Here is an 11309-nt window from a genome sequence, read left to right as displayed (position 1 = left end):
CAAGCCATGTGTATTTTGCAGCTGCTTGAGGATTATAGGAGAAAGAGATTGCATTAAAAAAGGATGTCTCATAGCTCCCCTTTTATTTTTTCACTGAAGTCCTAAAGAGAAGGGAGGGGCGCAGGAAACTAGGAGAAAAAATAAATATATTTGTTATATTGAAGGGAGACTGACTTGAAAGAAGCTCTAAGTCTACCCTTTTGGTACTTACTGTTGAAGACCAGCTGATGAAGCAAACTTCTCCTCTGACACAATTTTGGGGCTGAGAGGGTAAATGTGTTGCTGAGAAATAAATACTTTCTATGGCAGTGGGTTTGGCCAATGAATAGTGTTCTTGGGAAGCAGCAGCTGGCTCAGCTTGAATAAACTGAAGAAGGCTTTATTGACATTAGGAAAAGAATATCTTGTTACTCCAGAAACGTCAAAGGAGTCAGAGCTGTTGAAAAAATGAAAGGGACTGTCACAATTTACTTAACTTTGGCTATTATAAAACCAACAAGATGTACCTGAAAGCTACCATACAGAGGGTGGTCCTGCCTTGGACATGAGGGAAGGTTAGTAAAGCCTTTTAGATGACCCTTAGACAGCTGTTCATATTCGATTTGTTCTCCGTGGTCTTTATTTACATCGCCCTATCTTGTTCTCTCCATCTCACCAGGCACTTTTTTTTTTAACTGTACACTTGCCTATGGTCATGGAAGGTTCCAGAGACCTTACAAATTCACTGAGCATTTAAATTCATTTCCCAGTGGCCAGGATTGTCTTTCCTAAATGATGCCTTTCCACTGCTATTTTCTTATAAGGCAATCATTATGGAGGAGATTTCATCATTTCTTTTACATATTCTACAATATTTGGCATTTTTCTGTAGCCTGTCCTAACACTCCTTACCCATTCTGTAATCATTTCTTACCTACATAATGTGGCCTTTGCTAATGATTCTCAAGTTTCCACTAAGCACAGAATTATATAACAAGGGAGATTTTTAATCTTTTCAATATACAAATCTTCACTGGTTAGGAAATAGGGTTTAATCTAAGGGCAATTTAAGCTTGTGTTTGACCTGTCTCTTGTTTCTCACAATGATGGTAAATTAAGACAGTGGGTTATTTGTGATTATTTGTAAGGGTCATGTAGCCTAGAGAGTAGAAAACAGTGGTGGTAGTTAACTTACTAAATTGAATAGCTGAGGAGCAGATAAAAGTCAAGTGGTTAAGTGCCTGCTTCCCACATACGAGGTCCAGGTTCCAACCCTGGTACCTCCTGAAAACAAAACAAACAACAAACAAATGAAAGAACCAACTCCAGAGCCGATGTAGCTCAGTGGTTGAAAAGAAATAATAGAAATATAGATTATAACCCTTGAATAACATAAGAAAATATTAGTCTATACCAGGAGTGGACAAACATTTTTGGTAAACGTTTTGCAGACCAACAGTTAAATCAAGGATTAATGCAGACCTGTATAACAAGAAACAAATTTATACAAGTTTTTCTTTAAAAAATTCAAAATAGATTAATAAATATAAATTTTTTTTGAATACAGTTTTACTAAAAAGAGGGATGAATTTGCTGTGGGAGGCCTAATACTATTAGACAAGTTTATTTTTTCTGGACACATTACTTCAGGAGCTTTAATCAAATACAATATAATTAACTCACAACTGGTAAATAGCTTATCTTGCTTGGCTAACAAAGGAGTCACTCAGAGATTTATTCTTGTTGCAGCCTCTTTTTCATTTTTTAAAAATTTTTATAGAGGAATTCTGCTGTGATGAGATACTCTACTTTAACTTTTCTAATTTTTCTGGCTATTTCTTTCCTGTGATTTAGGTATATTTTGTTGAGAGCTTAGACCAGTAATATTGGTGCGTACTTTATTTTTTTTAGTATACCTAAATGTCATTGCATAAGCATAATGCTTTGCCATCCTGATCAACAACAAAATAATTCACACTATACTGTATCTGAAAAGTGTGATAGTCAAAGACCATTTATCTCTTCTTTTCTTGTTTTTATATAAAGGGTATTGTATTAGTTAACCAAAGTGGTGCTGATGAAAAATATCAGAAATTGGTTGGTTTTTATAAAGGGTATTTATTGGGGTTAGGAGCTTACAGATACCAGACAATAAAGCATAGGTTACTTCCCTCACCAAAGTCTGTTTCCACTGTTGGAGCAAGATGGCTGCTGATGTCTGTGAGTGTTCAGGCTTCCTGGGTTCCTCTCTTCCAGGGTCTTGTTTCTCTCTGAGTTCAGGGTTCCTCTCTTCCCAGGACTTGCTTCTCTTTCTTCTGTGTGCTTACTTCCCGGGCCTCCAGTTTAAGGCTTCAGCATCAAACTCCAACATCAAAACACCAACTTCAGAAGCCCTCCAACTCTGTCTTTTGCTGTGCCTTTTATCTGCGAGTCCCCACCCACCAAGGGGTGGAGACTCAAACCCTACAGGCGCAAGAGGTATACTTACATTACTGAATCCAATATAATCTCATATGCCCAGAGGAAAAGAGCAATTTACAAACATAATCCAATATTTCTTTTTGGAACTTATCAAAAATATCAAACTGCTACAGGTATATACTAATATTAAAAAATAAAATTGCAGTAAGGCAATATGTCTGGCACCTGAAAAACTGTTGTTATAACTATATTATTGTGACTTAGTGGGACACAGCAGTGCAAAGTAATGAAAAGGCAGAATGCCACATACAATCTCTGTCTCCTCCTGTTGCAACTACTCAAATCTACTATTTTAGTGCAAAAGCAGCCATGGCTAGCACGTGAATGAATGAGTATACTTCATTCATTCCAGTGTTCCAGTAAAATTTTATTTATAACAATGAAATTTAAATTATATATAGTTTTCATGTGTCATAAGATACTATTTTTCTTTTAATTAATTTTCCAACAAATTGTAATTATAAAACCTTAGCTCATGGGCCATTCAAAAACAGACAATAAGAAGTGTTTGGCCCATCGCAGAAGTTGGCCAATGTCCAGTTTATGCTGCTTTAAATAAACGAGAAGGGAAATCTCTTCCTTGAACTAGAATATAAAGTAATAGAAAGAGAAGATACGATGGAATTCAAAGTCACCAATGGATGCTAATATTAGTGAGTAAATATTTCAGTAGTGAACCAGATATATCCCCACAAAATATTTGTTAAGAACAAAGATTAAAAGAGTAAATACACAGTATAAACCCCTGGCAAATACAACATTAATCATGTTATTATAGCTAACATAACTAATAAAGTTGAGACATTCCTCCTTAATGTGCCTCTTATGATCACTGAGAAGGACATGTAAGGGCAATGGTTCAATGTATTTCTACCAAAAATGCATAATCTTAATCTATCATGAGTAATCATCCAACAAACTTAAAAACCCAAGAAATATTCTGGTCTGTATTATTCAAAAATACCAAGGTCAAGTAATTAAAAAAAAAAAAAAAAGAGTGACACTATTCTAGAATTAAGGAGATTAGATAGACATGACAGTTGATTAGAGGAGGACCAAGATGGCGGTTCGTGATGCTCTAGGATGCCATTCCCCCACAGAATCTTTAAACAACTAGCAAAAACTGTTTTTGTTTTGTTTTGTTTTTTGTGGTTTTTTTTTGCTATGTCAAAACTCTGTAAAACACTTGAAAGCTTGCAGTACCTGAGCAAGTGCCAAATCAAGAAAATGTAGCTTTGAAATAGTTGGAGAAGCTCATGGCACACCTGCTGGCCCCTTCCCCACTCCCTGCCTGGCATGGTGTGGATCCAAAACTGCACTACCATCGTGGGTCCCTGGCCCTGTTCCAGAGGGAACAAAGGGAATCGTATGTGCATACTGTAGTGCTTAAATGTTGTGCCAACATATTGGGTGGCATCCTGAAAGTCTGAATAAGGAAACTCTTCTCTGACTTGCTCTTGCAGACCTTGCCCTGCAGTCAGAAGCAGCTTGTGGATCACTAAAGCAGTGTAAGAAGCCATTAAGTCAGAGCAGTCTGGAGCACAGGATTACCGGCTTAAAGACATACAATAGAGCAGCATGAAGGGTGGGGCTGGGAGCTTCTCTTTCCAAGAAGAGAGAGGGTATAGGGATTGCTGTAAATGGGGGAATTCAGGTTTAGGAGTAGAATGAAAAAAGTGAACATAGTCTAAGAGACTTGTGGGATACTATCAAGTATAACAAATATGCATTATGGGAATCTGAGAAGTAGAAAGAGAAAAGGGGCATATTCAATATTCAATATTCAAAGTAATAACAGCAGAAAAATTTCCAATTTTAAAGAAAGATCTGAATATAGACGTTCAAAAAGTCCGATGAACCCCGAAAAGGCTAAACTCAAAAAGAACCATGACTAGACACATAGTAGCCAAACTATTGTGTGCCAAGGACAAGGAGAGAGTTCTGAAAGCTGCAAGAGAAAATCAATGTCTTAAGTACAAGGTAGTCCCAATAATATTAAGTGCAGATTTCTCATCAGAAACCATGGAGGCAAGAAGGCAGTGTGCTGAAAGAAAACAACTGCAAACCAAGAAATTTCTATCTGGCAAGAATGTCTTTCAAAAATGAGGGAGAGATTAAGACATTCCCAGATAAAGAGAAGCTGAGAGAATTTGTCACCACAAGATCTACCCTACAATCAAGGCTAAAGTGAATTCTTCAGACTGAAAGGATAGGGTACTAGAGAGTAGATGGAGGTGGCATGAGAAAAAAAAAAGGTCTCAGTCAAGATAGCCAATAGATAATTATAAATGCCAGTACTATTTTATTGTACTTCTGTGTATGTAACGCCACTTCTGAATTCTTACAGATTCTAAAATGAAAATGCATAAAATAACAATGGTTTTGGATATACAAGGTATAAAGACATAATTTGTAACAAATACAACTAAAAGGTGGGGGAAGGGAGGGGTATAGAAACAATGTGTATGCTACTGAACTTAACTGGTATCAAATCAAATATTATTGTTATAGAATTAGTGTGTTAGCTTTTAGTCCATGACAATCACTAAGAAAATTTATGAAAATTATACACACAAGGAAATAAGAAGGGACTATAAATGATCCAATACAAAAAAGCCGAGTAAATATGAAAGTAGGCAATAATGTAAGAACTGAGGGACAAAAAAGTTATGTTTACAAAGATCAAATAGCAAACTGGCAGAAAAAAATCCTGCATTATCAGAAGTTACTATTTATTTTTTAAAACTTATTTTTTTAATTTATTGCCCCCTACCTTGTTGCATTGCAGGAGCTGTCTGCTCTCTGTCCATTTGCTGTGTACTCTCTGTGTCTGCTCATCTTCTCTTTAGGAGGCACTGGGAAACAAACCTGGGACCTCCCATGTGTGAAAGCAACGCTCAATCACTTGAGCCATCTCAGCTTCCTGGTTTGTTGTCTCTCATTGTGTTTCCTTTTTGTGTCTCTTTGTTGTGTCATTTCGTTGTGTCAGTTCACAACACCTGCCCACCATGTCAGCTCACCTTCTCCAGGAGGCACTGGGAACTGAACTAGGAACCTCCCGTGTAGTAGGCGGAAGCCCAATTGTTTGAGCCACATCTGCTTTCCAGTAGTTACTTTAAATGTGAGTGGATTAAACTCTCCAGTCAAATGGCAGAGATGGGTGACCCAACTATATGCTCTTTATAAGATACTCATCTTAAATTCAAAAATACAAGTAGGCTGAAAGTGAAAGAATGAAAAAAAATATACCATGCAAATTGTAAACAAAAGAGAGCTGGGGTTGCTGTACTAATATCAAATAAAATAGATTTTAAATCAAACCATTAGGAGGGAAAAATAAGGTCACTATATACTGACAAAACAGTCAATTCAATAAGAAGACATAGCAATTATAAATATATATGTCTCTAATGGCAGAGCCCCCAAAATACATGAAGCAACTATTGACAGATTTGAGGAAGAAATACATGTTTCCATATAAAGTAGGAGACTTCACTAAGCAATTTTCAATAATGGAAAGAACATCTAGACAAATGATCAATAAGAAAATAGAAGACCTGAATAATATGATAAACCAACTAGATTTAATAAAAATATATAGAACAGAATATACATTCTTCTATAGTGCACTTGGATCATTATCCAGAAGAGACATGTATTAGGTCACAGAACATGTCTCAATATATTTAAAAAGATTGAAATCATGCAATATATATTCTCCAGCCACAAAGGAATGAAGCCAAAGATCATCACAGAGGGAAAACTGGAAATTGTGGAAATTAAACAACACATTTTTTTTTAATGAGACGATGTGATGAGGAGTTATTTGTTCTTGACTGTTCTCCAATGCCTGCAGTGTGGCCAGAAGTTTCCTGGTACATAATGTTCAGTATCTTCATCTGGAGCAGTGGGGCCTGAGCGTGGAGCTACTGACACTGATGTTAGGTGAGGAATGTGATCCCCATGGGCCAGGACAGGGGGCACAGCGGGGTCATTTAGTCCAAGCCAGGGCCAGGCTCCCCAGGTGTGAGATGCTGCAGCACATTCTGGAGAGGTCCTGGTCAGGCAGATGGATGAAGCTCAAATTGTTTTAGGGAAATAACCAACATGGGGAGTCCAGGGATACAAAGAGAGCTGCCAGGCCTGTCCCTCCCTGCTGCAGGGGGTGGCGTTCACACTGCCAGAGGACAGCCTAAGCCAAAACAGGGGAGTCTACCCCTGTTTTGTGCCACTTTCTGACCCCTTTTGCCAATCTCCTGTTGCCATCACCCTTGTCATTACCAACCAACATGCTTACTGAGCACTGAGTATGGCCAAGCCCTGTCCTCAATGCTTGATAGGGACGGTTTTCATTTATTCCTTGTAACATCCCGTGAGGATGATTTTATCAGGTCCCATTTCACAGATGATGTAACTAAGGCCAGAGAGTACAGTGACCTGCCCAAGGTCACACAGCTAATGAGCAGGGGAGGGGGAGCCAGACTCAGAACAGCCTGCCCTGAGCCTGCACTGCTGGGCTGACACCTGTCAGGTGAGCGTCACCAGGCAGTGCCCCAGCCCCTGACATTGCATCCCATTCCATCAAAGCTGACTTACCTTTGTCTTGAACTTCAGGCTCTCCCCTGACCTGGAGAACCATAAATTTACCCTATGTGACAGAGTCGTGGGCGAGAGCAGCTTTGGGCCTGTCTAGGAAGCTCACGGTGTGAACAGAAGCAAGTGGCCCGGGAAGGATGACTTCTACCTTACCTGCTTGATGAGAACGGAGGGGAGGAGAGCAGGAGCCAGGAAGCCTTTTCGTCCCCTTGAAGCCCCCCAGTGGCCTCAGCGTGCTGTTTCTAGAGGCTAGGACAGGCCAGCTCAGAGGCCCAGGAAAAGCTTCCTTGCCCCCTTAGGGGAGGGCAAGTGAGGAAAGGCATCTCCATCCGGGTCAAGCGAGCCCTCATCAGCTGGCGGGGCAGGGGCCCTGGGCCAGATGCAGGGAGGAAAGTCCTTAGGGAACTTAGGCAACCTTTCCCTAGAGTACATGGTCTCAAGGGTGGAGAAGAGTCAGCTCAGGCCCACGAGGTGCGTGTGGCTGCAAGTGGGGTTACCCAGGAGCTGCATCCGAGAGGCTCTGAGAGCCCTGCAGCTATCTTTTTTTTTTTTAAGATTTATTTTTTATTTATTTCTCTCCCCTTACCCCCACCCCATTGTCTGCTCTCTGTATCCATTCACTGTGTGTTGTCTATGTCCACTTGCATTCTTGTCAGTGGGACCAGGAATCTGTGTCTCTTTTTTTGTTGTTGTTGCATCATCTTGCTGTGTCAGCTCTCAGTGTGCGGTGCCAATCCTGGACAGGCTGCGCTTTTTTCATGTGGGGCGTCTCTCCTCGCAGGGCACACTCCTTGCGCACGGGGCCCTCCTACACAGAGGACACCCCTGCATGGCACAACACTCCTTGCATGCATCAGCACTGCGCAGGAGCCAGCTCACCACACGGGTCAGGAGGCCCTGGGTTTGAACCCTGGACCTCCCATACGGTAGGCAGATGGTCTATCAGTTGAGCCAATTCCGCTTCTTAGCCCTTTAGCTATCTTGGGGAATTCTGCTGGCAAAGGACTTGGTGCAGAACAAAAAAGAGTCTGTCCTCTGCATTCCAAATGGAAATGTAGACTCTAGCTCTCCATACAGGCCTGTCTGTGAGATGCCATGGAAATCTGGTGGTCCCCAGGACACTGGAGCCAAGGGTGCAGACAAAGGTTTTGGCCGAGGATCACGCACATGTCAGGTATTGGCCTGCTCCGGCTCTGCACCTCCAGGTCATCCGCCTTGAGTGTGGGCTGCCCAGGCGTCTCGTTGGGAAGTTTCCCACAAAGTCGATGTGCTAGTCAAAGATGGCCACTCCCGCTGGAAACGTGGCCTGCGGGGCAGTCTGTGAGGCCCGGTTTCTGGGAGGAGGACACTCAGGGGAGGACATGTGGTGGGCTTGGGAGCCGGATTCCCGGGGTTTCAGTCTGGTCTCTGCCACTTCCTTGCCATGTGCTCTTGGCCATGTTATGAAATGTCTTGCTAAGCCTCAGTTTCCTCATCCCAGGGGAAATATTAGCACCTGAATCCCAGCACTGTGTCAGGATTCAATATAGAGAATCTCATAGAAACACCTAGCCCAGTGCCTGGTGAATGGTAACTGGTCACTCACTGCTGGCCAGCATGATGACCTCAGAGGGGGGCACACCTGGCAGAGGCTACCGATGGGAGAGGCCAGGCAAGAAACCACTTCTGGTTCAGGGCTGGGGATGAGAGGCTCCAGGTCGGGACAACAAGCCTGGAGTGTACAGGCCAGTGTGTGCTGCTGGCGAGGCTGTGGGCTCAAGGGAGCCGTGGCTGGAACGTGACAGAGCCAGGCAGCAGGGCCAAGTCTGCCTGTGGGGCTTGGCCCAGGGGGATCCTGGAGTCTCTCCCACAGAAAACAACACAGGTAACACGAAGACCTGCTCAGCTGGCCTCCTGAAGCTTGACCTTCCACTGTTGCCCAAGCCAGCAGGACGGTGCACAGCTACCTGGGAGTCCCAGAACCCCCAGTCTCTTTTTTTAAAAATTCATTTTAAAAACAATTTGTTAAAGTATATCATTCATACATTCATATCATTCATATATACATGTAAACAATAATTGTGTAGTAAAGGTTGTGAATTTACAAAACAAACATGCATTACATCATACAGGGCTCTCATAGAGCATCACACCACCAACACCTTACATTGCATTGCTGCGAAACATTTGTAACAAATTATGAAAGAGCATTGTCAAAGATTTCCCCAAACCCACCCTATTACTTTTTTGTTCATAAACCCTATAATTTATCTAAAGGGTACAAACAATTGCATTTGGTATAATTAGAGTTGTGCATTTATCACTTCAATCAATACTAGAGCATTTTCTTTATTCCAAAAACAAAGAAAACCACAAAAAACAAACCATATGATACCCATATATTAGTGCTTTTAATTACAAATCCTACGGTATTCTATTCACCATTTCTATTCATTTCCAAATATTTCTAAACACTTTTTACCAATTCTGCAAAGATTAAATCTCAGTTTTCCATTCTCTAACCACATTCTATTATCTAGTGACTTATATTCTAGCTATTAACTCCATGAGCTTGCTCATTAAATTTATTTCATACTAGTGAAATCATACAACATTTGTCATTCTGTGCCTGACTTGCTTCATTTAACATAAGGTCCTCCAGGTTCATCCATATTGTCATATGCTTCATGACTTCATTTCTTCTTAGGGCTAAATAACTCTGTATCATATGTATATACCAGTTTGTTTATCCTTTCATCATTTGATGGACACCTGGGTTGTTTCCATCTTTTGGCAATCATGAATAATGTCACAATGAGCATCAATAATGTCACAATGAACAGTGCAGATGGCTGTTCGTGTAACTGCTCTCAATTCTTCTGTGTATAAACTAGTAGTGGTATTGCTGGGTCACATGGTAGAACTTTACCTAACTTCCTTAGGAACTGCCAAACAGATTTCATAGTGGCTGTTCCATTAGACATTCCCACCAACGTGACTAGGCATTCCTGTATCTCCACATCCTCTGCAACACTTTTAGATTTCTGTTTTGTTAATACTGGCTATTCTATTAGGTGTGAAATGTTATCTCATTATAACTTTGATTTGCATGTCCCTAGTAGCCAGAGAAGTTGAAATTTTTTTTTTGTGGCAATTTTTTTCTTGTTTATTTTACATTGATGTCTTTTTTTTTTAACAAATAGATTTTAATCATATGTATTAATAAAGCATACAATCCATCCAAAGTGTACAGTCAATGGCATTTGGTATAATCACATATTTGCTCAATCATTATTAGAGCATTTTCATTATTTCAATAATAATAATAACCAAAAAAACAGACATAGAATTCATCACCTCTCAGTCTCTGTTTCCCTGATGTACTTACCTGCTATTTCTCACTATTCTTACACATTTAATTACTTTTTAAAAAGCAGTTTTATATATACATTCACATACCATACCATCTATGCGAAGTATAAAATCAATGACTTTTAGTCTAATCACAATGTTGTGCATTTGTCACCACAAAATCTTTTAGAACAATTTTATTACTCCAAAAAGAAAAGCTCCACATCCCGGTCTCCTGATAGGAGGTGGGAGGAAGCGAGGGGAAGGCCTGTGTGGCAGCAGGAGCTACTCTGAGGAGGGCAACTAACCCGCTATGGCCCTTCAGGCCACCACAGTGTTTTTCACCTTTTCCAGGAACTTGGTATACAACTCACCTACCCAAAAAGAAAGAAGGAAAAGAAAGAACCCACAACAAACCACGCATAATCACGAAAGGGGATTTCAGATTTCAGCCCTTTCCTTCTTTTCTGAAACAGGATGAACTTGTCATTGCAGCAGCCTTGCAAATTCTCCTCTCTGTTCCCTTCCCTGGGTGCTTTCTGTTCTACTGTCAGGGAGGGGAAGGGCGTGTCCAGCTTGCTGCCGATTCTCCCGGCTCAAGGCCTGGCAGGGAGGGCCCTCTGTTTGGCAAGGGTGAAAGTGAAGGGCGGGTCGGAGGACTCAGAGCAGGCTCTGAGAGGCCACGGCATCTCTGCACCACGCCTCCCTGCCTCCTCCAGAATGCCAGGGAGTCAAGTGAATGACCTTTCTCTGCTCCAAGATACAAAAAAGGAAGTGCAGCCAAGGGGCAGGGTCTGAAGGAGGCATCTGCGCTCAGCAACCTGAGGGTGACCACACACTGCGGTGCCATTGCCGCCACACTGCTGTTACACATGGAGGTGTGACCTCCCAGCGACATTCCCAGAACTTAGGGGGCTTGGAGA

The sequence above is a fragment of the Dasypus novemcinctus genome, chromosome 11, assembly GCF_030445035.2.
Source record: "Dasypus novemcinctus isolate mDasNov1 chromosome 11, mDasNov1.1.hap2, whole genome shotgun sequence".
Taxonomy (NCBI): domain Eukaryota; kingdom Metazoa; phylum Chordata; class Mammalia; order Cingulata; family Dasypodidae; genus Dasypus; species Dasypus novemcinctus.
This window is presented reverse-complemented; position numbering follows the sequence as displayed.